General features: G+C 36.3%; 1 pseudogene; it reads left to right on the forward strand.

Moving 5' to 3' along the window:
* Positions 1-12,923: 12,923 nt before the first annotated feature.
* On the forward strand, positions 12,924-13,692 carry LOC128120090 (40S ribosomal protein S10-like; annotated as a pseudogene).
* Positions 13,693-24,149: the final 10,457 nt, after the last annotated feature.

Raw genomic sequence — 24,149 nt, forward strand, 5'->3', positions numbered from 1 at the left:
TTTAGTGTGTGTGTCTGTGTCTGTGTGTGTGTTTGTGTATATATTTATTTAGTGTGTGTGTGTCTGTGTGTATATTTATTTAGTGTGTGTGTATATATTTATTTAGTGTCTGTGTGTGTCTGTGTGTATATTTATTTAGTGTGTGTGTATATATATTTATTTAGTGTATGTGTGTGTTTCTGTATATATATTTATTTATTTAGTGTGTGTGTCTGTGTGTATATTTATTTAGTGTGTATGTGTATATATTTATTTAGTGTATGTGTGTGTGTCTGTGTGTATATTTATTTATTTAGTGTGTGTGTGTGTATATTTATTTAGTGTGTGTGTGTGTATATTTATTTAGTGTGTGTGTGTGTATATATTTATTTAGTGTATGTGTGTGTGTGTCTGTGTGTAAATTTATTTATTTAGTGTGTGTGTGTGTGTGTGTATGTGTGTGTCTGTGTGTATATTTATTTATTTAGTGTGTGTGTGTGTGTGTGTGTGTGTGTGTCTGTGTGTGAGCGTGCTTGTGCTCATATTATGATGGATTATGTGCTGAGACAACTTTTAGGAGCTGGTTCTCTCCTTCTACCATGTGGGTTCCAGAAATCAAACCCACTGAGTCATTTTGGTAACTCAGATTTTTTATTGAACAAATTTACCTAAAAGTATTTGGAATCTTTTGGAACAGGATTTGCATTTTTAAATATAAATCACCCAAATTAACTATTGTCATTAGTTTGATAAAAATGTTTACTGGATAGCATATGGTTTTTTTTTTACAGACGTTGGTGTTAAGAGATTTGATCAGAAGATAAAGTTAACATAATTTTGGCCAATGAGTATGAATAATTAATTTAAATGTATTCAACATAGTATCTTAGGCTACAATTATATATTTTATTAATATTTGACAATAGTGAAATGAAATAAGATGTATATTCTTTAGCCAAAACTAATCTAAGAAAAAAATCTAGTAATAATGTTTTTCTATGAGTTTATTATAATGAAGTGAATTTTATATTTTAAAAAAATCCAAAAAGGATTATGAAAAATTAAATTTAAAAATGTTTTTAATGTGTATCATCAAGCAGTCTGTGAAGCTCAGTATGCCAAGGTAGCAAATGTTGCTTTCCTAAAAAATATGTGTACCTGCAATGTAAAAGATAAATACTGGGTTGGGAAAATAGTTCATCTGCTACAGTGCTTGCTACAAAACCCATAAAGGGCGTAGTTTGATTTCCAGTATCCACATATGAGCAGGGACAGGCCAGTAAATGCTCATGTTTCCAGAGCTTGGAAGCAGAGACAAGGAGATCCCGTAGCTCTCTGACTGCATTGTTTTGAAGGAGAATGATCACCATTGACCCATATGCTTGAATGCTTGGTCAGTTAGTGGAACTATTTGGGAAGGATTAGGAGGTGTTGTGGAATGTTTAAGATGTGTTAAATCATTTATGCTGTGGAATATTTGTTTAATGATGCAAAGATGTGTTGCATTATTTTATGTTGCATTTGTTTAGCTCTGTAAAACTGTGTTACTTTGCCTGCCTAAAACACCTAGTTGGTCTAATAAAGAGCAGAATGGCCAATAGCTAGACAGGAGAAAGGCTAGGCAGGGCTGGCAGGCAGAGAGACTAAAGAGGAGGAGAAATCTAGGGAAGAGGGCAAGGAACAAGAAAAGGAGAAGGAGAGGAGAGTGTCAGGTACTAGGCCACACAGCCAACCACAGAGTAAGAAGGAAAGAAAGTTGTATAGAATAAAGAAAAGTAAAAAACCCAAAGGCAAAATGTAGTTAAAGAGAAATGGGATATTTTAAGTTGCAAAAGCTGGCTAGAAACAAGCCAAGCTAAGGCTGGGCATTCATAAATAAGAATAAGTCTCTGTGTATTTATTTGGGAGCTGGGTGGCAGGCCCCTAAAGAGAAACAAACAAACCAACCCACAAAGTGTGGCCTTGCTGGAGTAGGTGTGGCCTATTTGGAGCAAGTATGTCATTGGGGATGGGCTTTGAGGTTTTGAACCCCACACTGACCCCAGTCTCCCCCTGCCCTCTGTTTCTGCCCGCTTCCTGTAGATCAGTATGTAAAGCTTTCTCCCGCTTTGGTGTCATGCCTGTTCGATTCCTGCCATGGTGATTATGTCAACGGCTAAAACTCAAACCAACCACCAATTAAATGTTTCATTTTGCAAACGGCCTTGGTCCCAGTGTCTTGTCACAGCAATAGAATAGTAACTAAGAGCTTGCCTGAACTAATTGCCAACTTCCTGGCTCCAGGGAAACAAGGTAAGGTTTGATCACAAGATGACTCAGCCAATAAAAGCACTTATGATTTAGCTTGTGAGGTTCCCCCTTACACACATGAAAGGGGAGAAATAACTCTTCTAATCTCTATATGGATGTTGTGACATGTGAGCACACACTCCAACATACGTGCACAGTAAGTAAATGCAGTGTTTTCTCAAAAACCAAGGTGGACAGCTCCTAAGGAATGAGACAGAAGATTATCCTCTGGCCTCCACACATGCATGCCCACATATATACATGCACCTGCACACATTACACATATACACAGACATACAGACATTCACACACACAGTAGTTACTGTGATGTGAGGTGATGAGGGACATAGCTTAGAAATCATGGGCTGGAGGGATAGCTCAGCCATTAAAGGCTAGGCTCACAACCAAAAATATAAAAATCAAGTGTTAATTTTAGAAAATAAAAGAATTTTAATACAATATTTATTGCATTGCTAGCAAATGCATTGCTTCTTATCTGTGTATGTGGTTTCCCCAATCATGAATAAGTTAAAAATATACTGGAAAGAATTAATGAAATAATATATCCTGTAACTTCATCGAACATTGATGCTAATGGCACATACTCAGTGAATATTATCATTACATTTATAATCATTTTCTTTTTGTGTACAGTGTTGTATGCAATATGATTAAGGATAGACTTTATTCCATACATCTCTTTTGTGGAGAGCTGGGTTACAACTATCTTAGTGCAATGGGTGAAGCTACAGAAAAATGCATGTGTTTTTGTTTTCATTGCTACATTTTCTAAAATGACAATATATGTTTTCTATAGACAGTAGAAAAAATAACGTATGCATTCATGCTTTCTCCAAGGAATATTTTTAATGTGCCAAATAATATACATTTACCTTGCATGTTTAAGTAGCATGAGGAGGGAGACTAGCAAATGATTATGGTTTCCTTGAGTGATGCAGTTGTAAAAAACACTTGTACAGCCGGGCGGTGCTGGCGCACGCCTTTAATCCCAGCACTCGGGAGGTAGAGCCAGGCGGATCCCTGTGAGTTCGAGGCCAGCCTGGTCTCCAAAGCGAGTTCCAGGAAAGGCGCAAAGCTACACAGAGAAACCCTGTCTCAAAAAACAAAAACAAACAAACAAAAAAAAAACTTGTACAACATGAGCCAGTCCATATTTAAGACAATGTACTAAATATTATGCTATCTGTGCCCTAAGGCATAAAATAACTAATATTAAAATCATACCATATCAAAGGCAATTTTACTGTATGATAAAGATATTTCCAGCACCATATAATTTGTAATTAAACACTGAACCAATGAGCAAGAATAATTATGTGCTTCATCTCTAGATTTACATAATAACTGCTTTCTTCTATGTACTTGTATGACTTTAATGTATCAGAGATGTACTAACACATTGATAAATTATTTGAGGAAAAGCTTAATAAGAAATCAGAGAGAACAATTTTGCAAAATGTTTACCATATTTGTTCACATGTGAGGACAGTCTTCACATATTTATCACATTGTGGTACATTTTTTTCTAGATGTAATATTGTCTATTTAACAAGTATATTTATAGAGTTGAAGAGATGGATTTGTGTTAGAACATTTGATATTCTTCCAGGGGACCTGAGTTCAGTTCCCAGTACCCATGTCAGGTGATTCACAACTGCCTGCAACTCCATCTCCAGGGAATCCAACACCCTCTTCTGGCCTTCATGGGAAGACACACACATACACACACACACACACACACACACACACACACACACACACACACACACACACACACCACACACACACACACGCACACACACACCACACACACCACACACACACACACACACACACACACACACACACACACACACACGCACACACACACCACACCACACACACACACCCCTCCACATAAATAAAAATAATCTTCAAACCAAATAAGTTTTATGTCTGACAGTCACTCTATGAGTTATGGGTTTAAAATTATGTTTCTTTTCTCAAAACCTCATAAATTCCCAGAGGACAAATTGTTTTTTATTGAGCACTGAATAAACAGTGCTACATGAATAGATTAAACTGATTGAAGGACTGACTCCTGGGGGTCCATCTCGAAGGATGCTACTATGCATCAACTTACAGTGTTAATACTCTTGGACACAGAGTCTGCTGTAAGTCCTCTAAGTCTCAAATTTCCTCCTATAGAGTGCGATTAGCATGTTTTGGCAGGCTGACTCTCAAACTCTGTTGAGCATATTTTTAGTACTGGATACTATAAATGTTCCGTGTCCTTCTTCATCATCTATTTTTAACCCTAATCAGGGATTTCACCAAGTGACATTGTTATAAGGCTTAGATTTACAAGGCCAGTCTTTGATGATAAAATAAACAATTTCTTTCATATCAATTTTCTCATTAAAGACAAAATTCTGTCAACAAATATTTGTTGATATCTTTTTCTAAATAAACGATTATCCTAAAAATTAAGAATGAGGAAAGTTACCAAATAAGGACATGGTGAATATTTTATTAAATATAATTCATATGAGAATTTCTATCTTGTGTTCCAATACTACTTAAAAAATTTTCACTTAAAATTCAAAGAAAAGACCAGTCTTCAGGTTCACAGAGAAGCCACTGCCAAGCATACAATATCTGTTGGTCTTTCCTAGCGATAAGAAATAAAATTAGATTTTATCTTTATAGTAATACACTGAACTCAGATGACATACGTCAGGCCAAGTAATATTAAAACAATCTATCATGTTAAAAAAGCATTATGTCAAGTCGTAGACCAAGCTCAAATATCTATAACAAATGAGCTCGGAATTCTTCCTCTTGCACCTTAGAACCCTGTCTTTTCATAAGCACAATCCACTTGATACTGATACCCACGAGGTTGATTCTGCCTTCTAAGGACCAGAACTCCATTTCCATTCAGCAGGAAGGCTGCAGCCCGGTGGAAAGGGGAGAAGAAAAATAATAACAGCGGTTCAGCTGATCTGCATGCGTGGTGATGTTACCAGCTGCTGTTCAATAATAAATGAAGCCATCACTTTTAGCAATCCGGAAAACAGACTGGAATAATTACGTTTTCAGTTTTGATTTAACTGAGAAACAGTGAATGGGAGGCAACAAACATTCTCCTAACTGAAGCAAACCGAAGTCACCTCACAACCAGGTCAAGTGTGCAGTTGTCACAGTGGCCTATTTACACACACACACACACACACACACACACACACACACACACACACACACACGCGCACACACACATCTCCACTCGAGTGAAAAAGACCTTCAAGGGCTTAATAAAGAGATGCCAAAATGCAACTCGAACAGCCCCGTAGTCTGGCATACAGATAATACTTAATGGTTGTGTTTCTGGATTTATTACTAATTTCTGAACTTATTTCAGATGACTAAAATCTTTATTAAACAGTTCATCTCTAGCTTGCTCTATCAATACATTGAATGTTACCATTGGTATATAAAATATCAGCTCAAAGGCTGATGCTAGCTATCATTGTCCCCATTTACAATGTAAGGAAACTGACATGTATTGACTCGCATACAGTCACATAATAAAAGGCACGTCCTGGCCTTCTGTAGCCTTTCTAAATCAGAGATAAAGTTGTTATCCCTACAACACTATTTCCCTATGTGGTTACTTTTAATTTCACTGTTGGAATAGGACAATTAAGATTTCCACTGATACTTGGTTTCAGAAATATTGTGGAGGCAGATCCCTGTGAGTTTGAGGCTCGTCTAGTCTACATAGCAAATTCTAGGTCAGCCACAGTGATATAGTGAGACTGTTTCAAAGAGAGGGGGTTATTATCAAACAAATTATTTATTTAATATGCATATAACACAGCAGCCACAACCAAGTATCATATGTACTTATGATCAAAATGCCCCAAAAGACATCATTAAAAATACCTCACAGGTATTTTTTTTGCTGTATCTGTTTTTCTGATTATGTAAATTAGTAGTTGAATATCAAATTACAGTTATTCAGGATCATGATACACAAAAGTGGCACTATGAAAATGGAAGACTATGTAACTTACACAACATACTATATTAAGTATGCGAATAGCTTCTGTGTACACTGTGTACATGCTTTCCAAATTACAGAGAGCTTTAGATCCAAAGGCCAGCAGCAAAATGTGTGTATTTGCTATTTGTATTTGTATTTCATAATGAAGCAAAGCATAAATTATTACTACTGGTCCTTTTCTAATTAAGGGATATAAAAGTGAATGGAGCATGTTGTTACTCCATAGACTCTGAACTTTGTTTACATAAGGAGGGTAATTGGTAAAAATACCTATCTCTAATTCCTTTTGAAAATTTAATGAATGGGGGACCCCTTAGCACAGAACTTGTGGCACATAATAGTAGTCATATTTAATATATGATAACTAGCTTTAAAACATTATTGCCAATATGGCAGAACAAGCAGCCTATTTTATAAATAATACAGCTTAATGAAAGAAAGTACAATAAAATGTGAAGAAAATGGAAATAGACCAACAAAAGAGGAAATAAAATACAAAAGAGGAAATACTTAAGTGTATTTTTTGTAAAAATCTTCACTGTAGTCATACACAAATTAAAGTAAAATTTGGCATTTTCATACATTGCAAGATATAACAAATATGTATAGTGCAGAATATGAGAATCAGTTTTATATTTCACTGATGGTGATTTTCTAATTTTTTTTAACTGTGTTTGTTGTACACTAGGCAATCTGGATCAAGACCAACTTTGTGTTGTCTTTGGTCCACCAACATCAATACCATGCATCTTAGTTAATGAATTGAATCCAACATCCAAACAAATGCAAAAATGCTCTAATGAGATTCTCATTTAAACAATAGTTTATTACATAAGAATCTCACATGCCTAAAACCAAACTGCATCAACAATTTGTAACACAAAGGAAAATCCTTCCAACTGTAAAAAAAGTGAGCAGATACTTCAATTTTGTAAAAGATTAGTTCTAGAATGAAGTTTATCACAGTGATAAGTATTAAATTGATTACATTCACTGTATGTTTTCTTATCTTTCTATACTTTTTGTCCTAGTTATGATACTATGACTATTGAAACATCATAACCAAAAAAATTGGCACAGGAATGGTTTATTTGGCTTACACTTCTACATCATAGTCCATCACTGAAGGAAGCCAGGACAGGAACTCAAGAAGAGCTGGAACCTTGAGGTAGGAGGTGATGCAGAGGCCATGGAGGGGTGCTGCATACCGGCTTGCTCTTCATGGCTTGTTCAGCCCGCTTTCTTTCTTTTCTTTTCTTTTCTTTTGGTTTTTCGTGACAGGGTTTCTCTGCGTAGTTTTGGTGCCTGTCCTGGATCTCGCTCTGTAGACCAGGCTAGCCTTGAACTCACAGAGATCCACCTGGCTCTGCCTCCCAAGTGCTGGGATTAAAGGCTTGCACCACTACCGCCTGGCTCAGCCTGCTTTCTTATGAAACCTAGGGACACCAGTCTAGGCATGGCATCACCTACCCTGGACTGGGCACTTCCTCATAAATCGCTATTTAAGAAATGCCCTACAACATTTTCTTATGGAGGAATTTTCTCATTTCCCTCCTTTTATATGACTCTAGCTTATGTCACGTTGACATAAAACTAAGACGGCACAATTTTTTCTATATAATATTATAATTTTATAGTGCTTCTAAAAGATATTTAAGTCCATTTACTGACCTACCACCTAATTCCTGGCAGATGTCCCAGAGGGTTCTGGGATATCCTGGGTGGAGATGGCAGTGTGTTAAAGCCTGGAGTCAAGATGGCTGTGCAGTGCTATACTCTGGAAGGTATTCAGGAACTCAAAGAGAGCAAAAACACGACAAGATGTATCATTTGACCAAGCTGGAAGAACATCCTGGATGAAACAATCCTAAGAGATCAAGCCAAAATTGATGCTACTGAGAACTTTGAAGATGTTGGATATGCTACCAATGGGAGAGAACTATTGAAAATATGTATCACTGGGAAGGTCCAACCAGATGACAGATCAAAGTTAGCCCAGCCTTTAGAAACTCTTATTACTGTTGTGTCTGAGGTTAGAGCACTGACTGGGTGATCTCATCTACCTCATCCCTGGTCATAGCCCTGATGTGTTACCTCCTCAAGACAGAATGCTAACTAATACTTTGAAGCCAAGAAAGGAAAGAAAGTCCCAGATAAACCGGACAAGGGAGAAAAGAAATTAGTGTTCATTGTTTTCACTGCCAAAAGAAAACCTTCCACTGAGAAAATAATTGTAGTATATCTGTTTCATTTTCTTCTTGTGTTGAAGAGAAACAAAAACAAAAACAGAACCTCTTTCACTCAAGTTTCATTTTGATATTTATAGCATAATTTATTTATTTTCACATATCTGGTTTTTAAAATATGCAAAAAGATATTTAAAAATTTAAATGCTCAATGAAAATTATGTGAAATAAATGTAGACTAATTGGAAAGTTGCATTGGAAAATCCCCAGTGGTAGCCTCTTGTGGTTTGAATGTGCAATATCCCCCACAGGTAGTATCTGTGTGTTTAAATGGTTGGCACCCAGCTGATGGCACTGTTTTGGAGGGCTGTGGTTCCTTCACGAGGTGGAATCTCCCAAGAGGAAGTGTGTCACGGGAGGACAGACTTGAAGTCTTATAGCCTTGTTGAATTTCCAGTCTTCTCTCTGCTTTCTGTTCTTTCACAGTGAGAAGAGGTGTGCACTATGGAGCCTGCGCCCACTGTGCTTTCCAACTACATTGGGTTTTATTTTATTATATACAAACTATAAGCCCCAAACCCCTCTTTTTCCCTTATGTTACTACTTGTCAAGTAATTTGTCACAGCCACAAAAAAAAAAATCACTAATATACAGACACAAATAGAAAATATGATGAACATCATCTGAGGATTACTCTTAAAGCCTCAAAACCAATCACAAACTAAAAGCAAACCTTGGCCCTGTATTTAGATGCAAAAATTGTTAATCACGATGATTAAGACATGCATGGCTCTTGTTTAAGGTGAAAATCGCAAAGCAGAAGAGCAAGGCTAATGAAGTATTTCATGTGTGAACTATATATGAGAAAAAAACAATTTATTGTTTGAGTACTTTAAAATAGAAACAATATATATCTTCATTTACAGTATATTACACATGATGAAGTATTGTTGCACACTGGGAACACACTTTACAATTTATTACACAGCATGTTCTTTCAATACGATTGGGGAACACAAAACTCATTTGGGGAGTTGCAGAGGAGTTGGAATCTTAGCCAGATTTTGAAGACTAAGGAAGGGTTGCTGTGTGGGTTATTTTTAACTATGAACTTGATACACATCCTAGAGTCACCTGGGAAGAAAGTCTTAATGAGGTGTTATCCTGAGCAGCTTGGGCTGTGAGCATGTCTGTGGGAGATCTTCTCCATTGATGTAGAGGAGGCCAGTCCACTATGAACTGCATCATTCCCTGGGAAGAGTTGACTGACAACTATGAACCCCAAATTAAGTACTTACTTTTTACAGGAGAAAGATTTAAAGTGGGGCTCTCAGATCCAGTGGGTTAGTTCAGCTTCATCATGGCAGAGAGCAAGACAGCAGGCAGGCAGGGATGGCTCTGGAGAAACAGTTGAGAGCTCACATTTCACCTGCAAGTCGGAGGAGAGAGAGAGGGGCAGAGAGCCTTTATAAAAGTTGGAAGCTTCTCCTGGGGAACTTGCCCTGAGAATACCATTCCCTTTTATTTCATTTCACATCAGGCCTTTCTCATTCAAACTACCACAGGCATGGAGGCACAGGATTTGAAATTTATATGCTGAATTTTGCTTTTGTTTTAGTGTTGTTGAGAATGTTCCCAGTTGCATTCTTTTGGAAAATGAATGTTTAGGTAAGTAACTTCTTTTTTCATTTCATAGGAGCCCACAGCTAAGAAATTCTGGACCTTAAAAAGCATGACTTTTGAAGTTTGGGAAATTTTTGAAGACTTGGGAGGCTTTTTGGAGTAGGATTTTATATTTTATTATTATTACTTTATGTTATAGTGTTAATGTAAGACTATGTTTCCAAAGGACAAACTGGAGAACAGCTGTCATGGTACGATCCCTCCAAGCCTCAATGCCAAAGAACTAGCAGTTTGGTATTTACACTGTAGGTGCTTCACAGATCCCACCTTTATAAGCTTAGCTTTGTTTCTTTTGAAGTTCAAAACATGGTGCCTGGTGGTCCTGGTCAGGTGTGATGCTCTAGGTGTCTATCAACTCAGTATTAATAGAACATTAATAGAACAAACATTTTTAAATCATCTTGGTAAAAATAAAGTTTAATAAAGATTATTTTGAAATCATAAAAATAAAAATAAAATGATGTATATGTGTGCCAATTTGGCACATAGTGGATGGTGCTGATCAGTTTTAACTGTAAACTTGATACAATCCAAACTCACCTGGAAAGACAGTTTTAATGAGGAATTATGTAGCTAAGGTTGGCTTGTGAGCATGGCTATGAAGGAGTGTTCTTGACTGGTAATTGGTATAGGAAGGTAATCTATTGTGGGTGGTATCATGATCATAGTGTCTTGGGTTGTATGAGAGAGGGTGTGGTAATATTTTATCTGTGTTCCCCAGTAAAGTTTATCTGAGGATCAGAGGAAAAAGCCAACCACTATATTAGACATAGAAGTTGGGCAATGATAGCACACACATTTAGTCCTATCACTTGGCAGGCAGGGATCTGTCTTCGCTCTGTGAGTTCAAGGCCACACTGGGAACAGAGGCAGGTGTGGTGGTACACACCTTAAATTCTAACACTAGTTAACCATTAAGGTCTGGAGGGTTGTACAGACAGACAGGAAGTGACAGAGCTGGGAAGGAAGAGGAAGTGATGTAGCTGGGTGGAGAGAGGAAATGAGTTAGCAGAACAGAAAGGAATGTAGGCATGGGTAGATAGGAAGTAGGTCTTTTTGGAAGCTGCGGAGATGATAAAGTGAGGTTAGCTATAGCTTTTCCTATTCCTCTGGTCTCTCAGGTTTTAATCCCGATATCTGGCTCTGTTTTTTGTTGTTGTTTTTTGTTTGTTTTTTTAATAAGACCTTTTAAGATTTGTGTTACAAGAGTGGAAAGCTGGTTGAAAGCACACAAAGGAACAAGCAAGCTTTTGTAGATTTGATGAGAAGCTATTCGTGAGCACAACTGTCATTCCATCTCCAGAAGGTAGCATTTCACAGAACTCCTCTTTGTTCCACATTCTTCCTGTATGTTTTCTGACCCTTGGTGGCACCGAGGTGGGAGTTAATAAGGGTGTCCTGATTAGGGCTGAGAATTTACACATGTTTATTCTTAGCACTTGAGTCAGTTGTGAGTCTTTGTATTATCCACTACCCATTAAAGTAAGGAGGTTCTCAGACCAAGAATGAGAGGAGCATAAATGTATGGTGTAGCTGGAGAGTTTTCTCTCCGGGTCCCGCCAAGTCCCGGCAGTCCCACAGCCCACTTATAAAATAAACACACAGACGCTTATATTATTTAAACTGTTTGGCCTAATGGCTCAGGCTTCTAGCGATCCAGTTCTTACATCTTAAATGAACCCATTTCTATAAATCTATACCTTGCCACGTGGCTCGTGGCTTACTGGCATCTTCACATGCTGCTTGTCATGGCGGCGGCGGGCAGTGTCTCTCTGCCTCAGCCTTCCTGTTCTCTCAATTCTCCTCTCTGTTAGTCCCGCCTATACTTCCTGCCTGGCTACTGGCCAATCAGTGTTTTGTTCATTGACCAATCAGAGCAACACATTTGACATACAGACCATCCCACAGCAGTATGGCCAAAAACATTAATATTTAGAAGGCAGTGGGTAACACAACTGTTTAATAAAGCAACACCAACATAATTGTTTTCTTTTGAGACCATGACTTCTCTAGCCATTGTTTCTGACCAAGCATGAGTTCCCCACCATGGAACAGGCCTCAGATCCAATCAAGAGAACAGTTGGTTGCCTATAAACAGTTTTTGCTACTACTGAATTAGTGATCATACCTTGCCTGGCTGGCCCATCAGTATTTTAGCGCTTAAGGTCCTGTACTGGGTAAGACCTGTCTGAATAACACCTTCTGTAACCATGAAAGCTAGCCATCAGGGACATAATTTTCTGATTAATTTAAGATCAATTTTTTCAATGTCTATATTTCTAAATAGAACATTAAATTATTTGTATTTTTCCTATCTAGCTAGAATTCCTTCTCTGCCAATTTAGTCCCTGATTCTTTGAAGTATAAAAATCAATATTGTTGAAAATTTTATAAAATAAAATAAAATTTTATCCTTACATGGAGATCATAAAGTCAGTCCCAAATATCAGGAATTAGTGAAACATAAGTTCAATATTAAATTAATGTTTAAGTGTCAGGAGAAAAAAATGATGAGTATATGGCACAACATTATTTAAAGCCATTCTATAACATGGTTAGCATAATGATGGATATTCCTACTTTATATCTCCTGTCCCATAATATTAGTTAGTGACACTTTAAATCTAAAAGAATCTGAAAAGTGAAAACAAATTATAAGTTCAATAAAATACATAAAATAGCCTTTTCCACCCTCTTCCTCAAACCCTACAGCCACTGTAATGTTGATGCCTATGAACAAGATCACTATTTATAAATTCATTTTCAAGGAGGGAGTCATGGTTGCCAAAAAAGATGTCTATATGCCCAAATACCCCAAGCGGGCAGACAAGAATGGATCCAATCTGCGTTTAAGGAAGGCCATGCAGTCTCCCAAGTCTCCAGGCAAAGTGAAAGAGCAGTTTGCCTGGACAGGTTTCTCTTCGGACCTTTTCAAGGAGGGCATCCAATTTTCTGTGAGATCACCTCCATGTGCCTCCCAAGATCTTACACACCACTCTGTGCATCAGCCATCCCAAGACTGGTAGGGCTTGGTCCAAAGGTCCAGATCTGAGTGACCTGCAAGATGCACAAGAGGGGAGGCAGAGAGGACATCTACAGAAAGAAAATAATTTGATTTGACTACTTTTTCAAATTCACAATAAGATATTTTTTTAAAAAATATTGGCTGTCTTCAACATTAAACAAGGCTAGAAAACAATTGCTAAACTTCTGATGAGTTATTTTACCTTCACCGTCTATGGCCATCATAAGTGCATTTTAAGGGCGAGTACAATTTTGGAACATTTATTTATCAGAAAAATTCTATAATAAACACAAAAAAGCAGGCATTTGTTGCTGACAGAATTGCCTTTTATTTAGAAAGAAAATACCTTTTGAATGCTTCAGCCTCCTGGGGCTGATAGGAAATCCAGGACTAGGGCTGGCTCACCAACCTAATTTCACTTCAGGGGCCGCTTTGGCTGTGGACATGGTCAGCAACCTGAATGAATTTAGAGGAGACTGCTTTGTGTTGAGGAGACATGAGCAAAAGAAAAAAAAAAAGAAGAAAGAAAGAAGGAAAGAGCAAAGAAACTGACTTTGACAGTAGTATTTACTCTAAGAATTAAACAGTTGTATATAATATATGTAATATATAATATGAGATATATAAAATACAATTATATGATACATAATATATGTGTTATATATATAACATATACATATATATAAAACACACATAATGGGTTTGGAAAGGTACCTAAAATATGATACATATCAAATGTTAATTATCCCTGTCTACTTCATATGTAAAGGACATACTAATAAAAAAAACACAGTTACGTATAAGAACAAGATCCACAAGCAGTATTCCATGGTAGGGATTTTCCTTATTTATTTTCTTGTCACACCATATTTTCATATCCCTGGTTTCCTTCTGTAAGTGGGGATTCTTTTGGTTAACTTCAGCTGTCAACCTGACACAGTGCAGATTTATATGAGTGGTCCTCAACTGAGTGATAGCCTTGATCAGTTTTTGACCTGTGGACAGTTCAGTGGAGCATTTTCTTGACTGCTGATTGATGTAGGAAGTCCTAGCACACAGTGATGATGCCTAGGCCCATGAGCCTGGGCTGTGTAAAAGCAGTTGCTGAATGTGAGCCCTGGAGAAAGCTACTTAGTGCCCTTCCTCCAGAGTTCCTGCCTGGAATTTCAGTCCTGATTTCCCCCAATGATGGAAGTGTAAGAAAAGCCAACCCTTACTCTGCATGTTGGCCTCGGTCAATGTCTAGTTAGCAACAGACAAAGCAAAGTAGGACAAAAGCTAGACAACTAGGTTTTATTTTTAAGTTTTCATTATTATTTTATGCATGTGGTATTTTTAGCATTTGAATTCACTAAAATAAAGGTTATGCTGTATTGAAACATACAGAAAAAATATGAAGGCATCATTTGCTTGGTTGGGAATACAAGATCCTTTTCATGTTGGGAAGAAAATGGAACTGTGTGTGAAGGCTAAGTCCATCTGTTTGATTACTCCATTTGCAATCATTTTCATGGGTTTGCCTTACAATGTGTTCCATTGGACAAAACAGAAATAATGACTGTTAGCCATTTAGTTTTCTTTAAACTATTTTAGAGTAGTGAAGTGAACTGCTTTGTGGATAATAGAAATCCTATGACTGCAAGGGCCTGGTGGGGATCAGGTTGTAATGGGAGGGTTATTTGGGTACCACAGAAGCTTCATAATAAAATATGAGTGACTGGGAGGACAGCCAAAGAAATTCCTAGGAAATAATAATACATCTTATTCACACAGTTAATTGCAACTTCTAGAAGAGAATGTCTCCAGTAATGTTGGTAGTCTGTAGCTAACTGAAAAGATTCTTGAGAGTAGGTTCAACCCTAGCAGAAAGGCAACCAGAAAATAATTTGATTTGACTACTTTTTCAAATTAACAATAAGATATTTTTTTAAAAAATATTGGCTGTCTTCAAAATTAAACAAGGCTAGAAAACAATTGCTAAACTTCTGATGAGTTATTTTACCTTCACTGTCTATGGCCATCATAAGTGCATTTTAAGGGCGAGTACAATTTTGGAACATTTATTTATCAGAAAAATTCTATAATAAACACAAAAAAGCAGGCATTTGTTGCTGACAGAATTGCCTTTTATTTAGAAAGAAAATACCTTTTGAATGCTGCAGCACGCTAATAATATGGTTTTTACAAGTTGGATTTGTTTGGATTCTGATTGACATTTCTTTCAGTTATCTTACCAAAATAACCGATTATTTAAAAAAAGAAGCAATAAATATCAAGTAGTTCACAGAACTGTCAATAAATGGCTAATAGAAAAAGAAAGTATTTCTGACAAATTGTTCACAATCTCTAAGCTTTTTTTTTTTCCTTTTTGGTTTTTCCAGACAAGGTTTTTCTGTGTAACAGTCCTTAGCTGTCCTGGATCATGCTTTGTAGACCAGGCTGGCCTCAAACTCAGAGAGATCCACCTGCCTCTGCCTCCCGGGTTCTGGGATTAAAGGCATGCATTCCCACGTCCGGCCCTCTAAGCTTTGATTGTGAGACTAGAGCTAAGGTTGTTCACAACAAAGGCAAGCTGACTGTATTAGCACAGCATGCATACTTCATAGAATGGCTGGAGCAGTTAAACAGTCAAGCCAGAATACATCTGAACACATGGTGGGATGGTTAATTTTGATCGTATGCTTGATTGGGTTGAAAAACACCTAATAGAAAGCATGCCTCTAGACATGTCAGCAAGGGCTTTTCAGAGATGAGTAGATCATGAAGGTTCAAACATAATAAGTGGTTTAATCTAAAAAATGTTAATGCACTTTTAAGAAGGTAAAACTATGGCAAGCGGGGTCTGTTTTAGGAAGTAAGTCATTTGAGACATGTTCTAGGAGGCATTGCCATGTTCTGGCCTCTTCCTGTTACTGTTTTGGCTCAGGTTTCTCTCCTAAATGATGGAAACTCTTCCACCACGCCTTCCTGGACATGGTAGATTGAAGTCTTTGAAACCATGAACAAAATAAGTCATTCATCCATGAGGCTTTTTTCCGTCAGGGATTTGTCCTACAGCACCAATGACTGTCACGGGTGGGCATCCATCCTCAGGAGAGCGATTCAGCTGTTTCCTGGTGGTTTAATGAGAAATACAAAATAGTCATTGGTCTAAAGACGTGGATGTTATTTCCATTCGGATTTCATGTACATGAACTAGAAAAATGGCTACACTTGCCTGCAAGAGGAACTGAGAGTCGGATCCACCAATTAATTAGCATTTGTTAGAAAAGGTTGGTTAAGTCAGAAAGGGGTGGGTCCGAGTTTGTTAAACAGAAAGCAGCCTGTTGCAAACTGTCACATACATGTAGAGGACTTAGGTCGGTCCTATGCAGGCTCCCTGGTTGATGGTTCAGACTGTGAGTTCCTATGGTACAGGTTAGGTTTTGTTGTTGTTGTTGTTTGTATGTGGGTTTTCTTGTGATGTCTTTGACTTCTCTGGCTCCTACAATCTTTCCTACCTCTATTCAGCAGGATCCCTGGGCTCAGCCTGATGCTTGGCTGTGGGTCTCTGCATCTGTTTCTATCAGTTACTGGGTGAAGGCTCTCTGGTGACTTTTGGGGTAGCTTTGTCTACTTGTAGGGCTCCTAACAGTGGGAGCAGGGGCTGTCCCTAATGCTTTGGCTGGCTCTTGAGAACCTATTCCTCATACTGGATTACCTTGTCCAGCCTAATATAAGGGAAGGTACTTAGTCCTACCTCAACTTGATACGGCATGCTTTGTTGATACCCATGGACAGCCTGTCCCTTTCTGAACAGAAAGAGAGGAGGAGGAGTTCTGGAAAGGCAGAAAGAACGAGATCCCTGGGATACCCCGGCCTGCCAGCCTACTTAATGAGTCCCAGGCCAATGAGAGACTCTGTCACAACAAACAAGATAGATGACATCTGAAGAATGATCCCTGAGGTTTTCTTCTGACCTCTACATTAGTGAACACACACGTGTGCTCACGTGCATACGCATGCATGCATACACATGCACATACACAAACACACTCACCCACACACATTAATAAATACAAAATGTCTAGTAGCAGTTTTTTGCATATTTAGAATTTTGTTTATGCATTTTCTTCCAAGTTTGAAGATGCAATTTTTCCAAACTTAGGATCTTATGTGTGATCTCAGAATACTCTTTCAATTTAGTAAATTACATTAAAGACTGCTTTGTATTTAAGTCAACTTGCTTTTTTTCCTTTGAGTTATTTGAAAATAAAATCTCATACCATTCCTTTAAACAATAGGATGTTTCTGCTAAACAAATATAAAAGTCCATATTAAAATAATTTTCCTAAATTGATTCACATTTTATTAAACTAGTGATTTAATAGTTATTAAAGTTTTATCAGGTGTTATTGAAATTAGAATAATATTAAGTTAATAAAATTATAAATAGTGCAATGATATTTTTCTTCAATAATTAGAGACAATTAATAATAATAATAAGAGAATGCTTGACTTAATTATTTATCATTGTATTTAATACATGAAATAAGCTTTCCCACAAGTGAAACATTTCAACATACTAGAGATGCATCCAGAAAACTCACTGAAGTTTCGATGGCACAGAAAGTGTTAACATTTCTTAGGGCATCTGACTATTTTTTATTTTATTACTATCGCTACAAAAGCAAGACACCCAACTTATGTGTTAGCAGCAAGGTATGTTGTAGAATGATGCAGCTTTCATTAGTATTTTCCCTCCTCTTTCTACATTCATACTTAAGCCAAAAAACTTAGTGCTGCCTTTCATAAAAATGCATGATCTGGTCAGCAAAACTTAACCTCTGCTTGATGTAGGATGTAGTCCAGACTGTCCTCTGGTTTGGCGTGTATCTCAAGTGCACTCTGTTTGAATAAAGACTAATGGTGACACCTGCTTAACAATAGACTGCAAAGCCATTGATTGCAACTTCCACTCTCCCTTACGTCAGCCATAGCACTCTCCTTTTATATGTGGACTAAACACGAGGAATGATGGAATCACACTTAAAAAAAATGTATGCAAAATTGAAAGACAAGTAGTGAGAATCTGTCTTTCTTCCTGCCCTTTGCAAATATAAAGTACAAATATTCTTCCCACAAGTACCACGCTGAGAATATTACAAGGCTTTTGGATTCTCTGCAGGGTCTTAATGCGACAGGCAGTTGTAACATGACCTGTTCTGTGGCTTGTTGAATACATAAACCTGAAAGGCAGCAGTTAGCAAGATTATAGGGAGTTTACTTCAATATTAGAAAGCTATAAAGGCTAAACCTATATTGTAGCCACTATAGAGGTCTTCTTACTACAACAGTTTTGACTTTTATTAGTTAGTGGAAATACACACCAGCTGAAAGATATAATATTACATGCTTATTAATATAAAATTTTATCACCATAACAATAAGTCTAAAGTAGAAGTGTTTATTTAAAGCATGTAAAATTCTTATGTCCCATTGCCCAGGAAAATTAATTTAAACAGCACTGTGGAGGGCTTATGGTAATATCCACAGCCCATGAAGACAGGGAGTCTCACATTGCTGAAATGGGGTCAGTGCATGGTTCACATGTGAGTGTTTATCTTAAGAAAACTGTTCCCTAGAACATGAATAATTAACTCATGTTGTCAGAGAAGATGTGGTTATGGAACACTCTTGAAAGCATGGTTTTTCGTTGATAGCGATGAATGATTTTTAATTAATTCCCTCTGTCTTTCAATCTTTCTATTTCATGGTTCTGTTGGTGTATTGTTTCACTAGTGGAAAAATTTTGGAAAGATGTAAAGGACACTTGTATCATATCAATGATGATTGATTACAAAGAGAAAGTTGGCTCAATTAATCCATTGCTTTTATCCATTCTGTGAATCCAAGTCAAGTTATTAGAAGGCTTCTCTCTACTGGGTGAAATACATATTACTATGAATGCTACAGTAAACTGATTTAAAAAATCTACTTATTCTTCTCTTCCTTTGTTCTTCTCCTTCTCCCTTTCTCTTTTTAATCACCAAAGGTGTCAGAGGTCTAATACCAGCCTTTATACATGCCAGATAAGCTCTCAACCACTTGGCTTTATCTCCAAGCTTCTGATTCCTTTATTTTCTGCCCATCGTTAGTTGGTTTTCAAGTCTTTTACCATATGATGAACTACTTTGTATATGGATTTCAGTTCCTACAATACTGTTTCCTTTTGTGCATTAGTCAATATTATACGTCTTGTTGTGTTTATCTAAAGCCAGTTGTAAGTAAATGTTCTCTTAACAGTCTTGGGCTTTGAAATACTCAGAACTTAAATTCTGGAAATGTCAATAGCAAACCAGGAAATGATTTGCTTCCTTCCACAGCGATGAAAGGAGTGAACAAAAGAAATGATGGGAACACAAATAGTAGATATGTAGTTTTAAAGTAGGGTAATTATATTCATGTTCTGAGGTATTAGAAGATTCTTTAAACCAACTCATTGGACAGATTAGTAGTCTATGCAAAAGCTGCATCTCCTTTTTAATGATTCTTATGAGTTGGAAAGCCTGTTCTTTTCCTTTTCTTTCTCCCTTTTTCTTTCTCCTCTTTCTTCTTTCCTTCCTTCCTTCCTGCCTGCCTTTTTTCGTTCTTTCTTTCTCTTTCTTTCTTTCTTTCTTTCTTTCTTTCTTTCTTTCTTTCTTTCTTTCTTTCTTTCTTTCTTTCTTTCTTTCTTTCTTTCTTTCCTTGTCTCTTTCTCTTTCTTTCTTTCTTTCTTTCTTTGAAGGGAAACACAGGAGGAGTCTAGGGAAGGACAGATGCGTTCTATGATATGGTAGGAGTCAAGTTTACAAAGATGGTTTAAATTTCTGTAGTTCCAACAAGGAAAAGAGAAACAATGTCCTATAGTCATTTCATCTAGACCCTGGGTAGATCCACATTAGAGGTTAGAGCAAACTGTGTTTAGTAATGGAAATAAGAACACTATGGGTGATTTATCTACCAATGTGCCTCTGCCATCCTGTCAAAGTTCTGTAACAAAGCTTTCTTCTTATATAATAGGCACTTCCTTAAAGAATTTTGCTGAATAAAGCATAATTTCTCTTACATATAAGAATATTTATGAACATTAGATTATTTAAAAAAAAAAACTTTAAGCCACATGGTGGTGATGCACACCTTTATTCCCAACACCCTGGAGGCAGAGGCAAAGCAGATCTCTGAGTTTGAGGTGAGCCTGATCTAGAGAGCAAGTTGCAGGACAGTCAGAGCTCTACAGAGAAACACTGTCTTGAAAAATAAAAACCAACCAACCAAACAATAAACAAAAATCCCAAACAAACAAACAAACAAACAAAAACCCAAACAACAACAAAAAACTTAGAATTTAAACATTTTTATTTTGTTCTTCTTGGGATTTTCTAAATGCATTTGAGGGAAAAAGAACTTTTGTTTCATTTTAATCAAACACCTATTGAAGTCTGAAAAAACTGTAATTTTTGAGACATATTTTGGAGCATCTCGGAAAAAACGTCAAACTACCAAATACTGTAAAGGGATTTGAAATTGTCAGTCACAGTAGGATAGCTGAAAACAATTTTTAGGCTGTACGCAGAAAGGAAAAAAATAAATAAATGGTGCATAAGTAAGTGAGTTTTAAAGTAATTTGAATTAAATTATTGATGTTTTCTGATGACTGACATGAACAGATATGAATAAGATTTAACTGTGTTTTAGCCCTTGGTATGATTTTATAAATGCTAGCAAAATGATGGCCATGGAAGTTATTCTTTTTAAATTTAACACATACAGTTGACTTTTACACTCATGTAGCTTCTGGAGAAAATGAGTTTTTACTTTTGGGGCTACAGCAGCTTACCTGATATGCTGGAGTGGCAGAAAGTCATGATCTAAAGATACCCAGCTTTACATAGTTTTTTATAGCCAACAAATTCTTAGTTGAACGTATATATAGAGTATGTTACAGATTTTTTAACTCCTTTAAACATTTAAACATTCTAAAAGATGTTTAAAAAATAATTTCGCATATAAAATACATTGTTTACATAGTCATAACAACCCTACTGTGTGAAATGCACTATCATGCCAGAAGGCTAGCACAGACAGACGTCATTAAGTTTCAGTGATAAGATGGAAAGCACAGGCCAGGTCAACAACTCACTGTAAAATTCTTTATTTAGCATTATTCAGTATATGTGAGTAAGGTATATGCCATTTTATTCCAGACATTATGATTCTTTATCCCTGAAAAACTATACAGCTTTATTAGATGGTGGCTAAATGATCAGGGCAATAGTTAAGAGTTTGGTCTTGATCATATGACCAAAGTAAAATCTTTGAAAACCTTTAAGTAAAATGGCCTGATCATATTATCATTTGAAAATACTTTTTTGGTGAATATATTTAATAGAAAAACAAGAAACTGAAGTGTAGTTTAATTTTTAATTGCATGCACACGTGTGTGTGTGTGTGTGTGTGTGTGTGTGTGTGTGTGTGTGTGCATGTGTATATGTTTGTGTGATATGTATTTGTGTGGGCATGAATGTGCCATGACATACATATGACGGCCAGAGGAAAACTTGTTGAATTGGTTTTGTCTTTCAACCATTTGAATTAAACTAAGGTTTCCTGGTCCAACAGGAGATCCCTTTATCTACTGGGCTATCTCACCTGCCCTGGAATGAAGTTTAAAAGTTCAGTCTGCCCTGGACTTCACTACCAAACTCTGTGTCTATCTGTCATCCCCTCTCAACTGGGCAGTGTGATAACTTGACTTCTCAGCAAATCAAAGAAGCTTAGGCATGTCAACACTGGATGGTATAGGAGAGCATCAGAGGAGAAGGAAGACACTGACTGCATAAAACAGTCCAGGAGATGCTTGTAGACAGAGGCCACATCAAGACCCAGGAACATGAATGGCAATATTGGCAACCAACAGCCAGTTCCCAGTGTAGATGCTAAACTATCCCGACTTCACTCAGTTTAGGCATCTTGGCAAGATTTTAGACACAAAATACACAAGTATGATAATGTCGCGAATTAATATAACATTTTAAAATTTCAACTTGAAGAGGAAACATGTTTAGAAAGAAAAAGAGACAAGATAAATATCAAGGAAATAACTTTTAAATGGTCATCTTTAATCTTGAATGATATTTTAGATGCACAGATTTTTTTTCACTTCGGTTTACAAAACTGAAGATTAGCTATATTCCAGTTGATTATTTTTGCTAAATTAAATCAAGTTGCTTCTGTTGTTCAAATATAATTTGCCACATTTGAAATAATTTCCATATTATAAATTACATTATTGCTTTCTTTCACTCCATGTGCATTGAGACTAAATAGTTCTAATGTCTAGAAAGAAAAATTAATATCTTTTTAACTGAATATATATGTATATTCACCTTGTTGTGTATATTAAATATGTGCTTTTAAATAACAATTAGATTTAAATGACACTATTAAAAAGAGAGGAAGATAATGCACTGAGTCATATAGCTGCATTAGAATACTTATTTTATATATAATTTAAAAATTCAACACATTTCTCTTGATAACTGACATTATGATGTTAAAAAGGTTTCTTCTATAACATTCATAGAAAAACAAGTGTAATTTTATATAATTTGTATAAATTAAAATTTTCTTTCAATTCTCTTTTGACTCACAAATTCTAATTTTTAAAATATTTGCATTAGTTACTCGAAAATTTCATGTGTGTTTTGATCATATTCACCTTCTTTACCCCAAATCTTCCTAGATCTATTCCTCCATCTCTTCCAACACAACTTTGTATCCTTTTTGTTCATTTGTTTCTCATCAAAATCAAATTGTGGTGTCCAAATATTTCTGAGTGTGCAGCCTTCCATTGGAGCATGATGGAATTATCAAGGGCTACACCCATAGAGAAGACTGTGCCTTTTTTCCCCTCAGCAACTAACAATAGTCAATAACTACTTGGCTATGGATAAAACTTTGTGTCCATCACCCTTCTTCATGGTTGATTTGGATTGCTAAAAAAGAATACAATTTTTTAAATCGTATCTTCCAAAGTAATTTATCATGTCAGTTTATTAATTTAAAAAGATTCATGGTCTTGTCAACAAAACCTCCCAAAGCATGAAGAAACTAGAAGTCATTATGCATTAACATAAACATGTAACATAATTTGGTGCTTATTAGATTTGCACATTCTCAGTTGAATATATGAAACATTCAGTAAGAATGAGGTTTTAGCTCCTCATCATATGGGCTTACCATAGGAACAAGAATGTCTTTCTCCTCTCTATTTTGAAAGCATTTTGATAAGATCTGTCACATTCTTCTTGTGTATATGTTGATTGTATGTATTTAAATTTTTTAAATTGAGATATACTTATAATTAATTTTTACCAATTTAATGCCTATCAGTATCCAGTTATGGTTTAGCATTAATATAATTTTAAGTGGCTGGACTGGTTTTAATATATGAATATCTTCATGTTAATGTATCTATGTAACCACTGCATGAACAGAGATATCAAACTCCAGAAAGTTCTCTGGTGCTCTTCTCCATCATCATTGGTACCTTCTTCCAGAGATAATCAATATTCTCATATTTATTAGTACTGACTTATCCCCTGTCATCTTTCCTTGAACTTAATGTAAATCACATACTTAATAGATACCTAATTTCACCTATATTATTCTTGGGAAATATGTCTGAGATATTGTGGTTTATACTAGTTTTCTGTCTTTATTACAGTGTAGGTCTCTTCTAACTATTCATTATTAAAAAGACTTATTTTTTAACCAAGTTCGAATTAAATATCTGCCATTAATCAATCTTCTATCTATCCATCGCTGTAATCTATTATCATTCCTATCAATCATCAAGTACCTCTTCATTCTAGTTTTGTGTCAATTTTATGTCTCTGTT

This window comes from Peromyscus californicus, unplaced genomic scaffold, assembly GCF_007827085.1.
Source record: "Peromyscus californicus insignis strain IS unplaced genomic scaffold, ASM782708v3 Scaffold_24__1_contigs__length_46423439, whole genome shotgun sequence".
Classification (NCBI taxonomy): domain Eukaryota; kingdom Metazoa; phylum Chordata; class Mammalia; order Rodentia; family Cricetidae; genus Peromyscus; species Peromyscus californicus.